General features: G+C 32.6%; 1 non-coding gene across 1 annotated transcript; it reads right to left on the bottom strand.

The window, feature by feature from the left end:
• Positions 1–1055: 1055 nt before the first annotated feature.
• On the bottom strand, positions 1056–1128 carry TRNAA-GGC (transfer RNA alanine (anticodon GGC)). The gene has a single exon. It is a non-coding gene; the product is annotated as a tRNA-Ala (tRNA).
• Positions 1129–2172: the final 1044 nt, after the last annotated feature.

Here is a 2172-nt window from a genome sequence, read left to right as displayed (position 1 = left end):
GTGGGTTTGAATAATCACAAGTGCAGACTGCGAAGTGAAACCTAACTCTTCAAGAACAAAACGTAGTGAAACTGTGTGATTAAAACTAGTTTGTAGGACAACGTTGAAATCAGCAGGAAAGGCTATAATTGATGCGTACATGGTCTGAGCCTGGAGACCTAGATCACTTGTGATTTTTTTTTTTAATTAAGCATCAATCTGAATATAATGCAGTTTTTATAATTTAATTTTTATTATAAAATATGCCTAACAAAATTGACCATTTTAACTGTTTAAAGTGTATAGTTCAAAAGCATTAAGTACATTCACATTGTTGTACAACAATTACCCTTCTCTCCAGAACTTTTTCATCTTTCGAAACTGAAACTCTGTATATTTAAACAATAATGTCCCATTCACGCCTCCCCACAGACTTTGGCAACTGCAATTCTACTTTCTGTCTCTATGAGGGTCATTACTCTAGGTATCTCACATAAGTGGAATCATACAATATTTGCCCTTTTGTGACTAGCTTATTCACTTAGCATAATGTCTCCAAGGTTCATTCATCCATGTTGTAGCTTCTGTCAGAATTTCATTTCTTTTTGAGGCTAATTTTCCATTGTATGTATATGCCACATTTTGTTTATCTGTTCATCTGCTGATACACATCTGAAGCTGTTTCCAACTTTTGGCTATTGCGAATAATACTACTATGATATACAAATATTTGTTTGAGTCCCTGCTTTCAATTCTTTTAGTTCTTTTGCTTATATCCCCAGAAGTGGAACTATTGGATCATACGGTAATTCTAATTTTTATTTAATTTTTTTGTGAACTGCCATACTGTTTTCCACAATGACTGCACAATTCTGCACTCCCACCAGTAAGCAATGTGTAAGGATTCCAATTCCTTCATATCCTTACCAGTACTTTTTCTTTCTTATAATGTAATTTTATAATTACATTATAATTATAATTATAATGTAATTATAATGTAATTTTCTCTCTCTCTGGTTTTTTTTTTTTTTTTTGGTGGGGGGAGGTAATTAGGTTTATTTATTTATTTATCTTAATGGAAATACTGGGGATTGAACCCAGGACCTTATGCATGCCAAGCACACACTCTACCACTGAGCTATAGCCTCCCTCCATTATGATGTAATCTTAATGGATGGGAACTGGCATTTCCTTGTAGAGTTGATTTGCATTTCCCTAATGATTAGTGATATTTGGCATCTTTTCCTGTGCTTCTTGGCCATCAATATGTATATGTCTTTTTGGAGAAATGTCTGTTCAAACCCTTTGTCCAGTTTTAATTGTTTCTTTTGTTGTCAAGTTTTAGGAGTTATGGATATTAATCCATTATCAGATATATGGCTTGTAAATATTTTCTCTCATTCTGAGGGTTGCCTTTTCACTCTGTTGATAATGTCCTTTGATGTATATATTTAAAAAAAATTTGATGAAGTCCAATTTACCCATTTTTTTTCTTTTGTGGCCTGTGTTTTGGTGTCATATCAAAGAAATCATTGCCATTGCCAAACCCATTGTCTTGACGATTTTTCCCTATTTTTCTTATACTAGTATTATAATTTTAGCTCTTTAAGTTTTATCCATTTTGAATTAATTTTTATTTATGGTGTAGGTTAAGGTTCACCTTCACTGTTTTGCATGTGAATGTCCAGTTTTCCCAACACTATTTGTTGAAGACTTTCCTTTTCCTGTTGAATGGCCTTGAACCCTTGAAGAAAATCATTTGACCATACCTATAAGGGTTTATTTCCAGGCTCTCTATACTATTCCATTGGTCTATATGCCTGTCTTTATGGCAGTACCATATTATGGCTTTGTAGTAAGTTTTGAATAACAGGAAACTTGGGTCCTCCAACTCTGTTCTTTTTAAAAATTGTTTTGGCTATTCTGTGTCTTTTGAGATTGTATATGAATTTTAGAATGGATTTTTCTATTTCTTCAAAATGCATCATTACAATATTGATAGGGATTATATTGAATCTGTAGATTGCTCTGGGAGTATTAATATTGTAACAATACTGAGTCTTCTAATCCATGAATATAGGATATATTTCCATGTCTTTATGTCTTATTTAATTTCTCTCATCACTGCTTTTAGTTTTCAGTGTATAAGGCTTTGCCTCTTCAGTTAAGTTTATTCCTAGGCATTTTCTTTTT

The sequence above is a fragment of the Camelus dromedarius genome, chromosome X (genome assembly GCF_036321535.1).
Source record: "Camelus dromedarius isolate mCamDro1 chromosome X, mCamDro1.pat, whole genome shotgun sequence".
In the NCBI taxonomy this organism is placed as follows: domain Eukaryota; kingdom Metazoa; phylum Chordata; class Mammalia; order Artiodactyla; family Camelidae; genus Camelus; species Camelus dromedarius.
The sequence above is the reverse complement of the archived record's forward strand: the minus strand, read 5'-3'. Positions and strand labels throughout refer to the sequence as shown.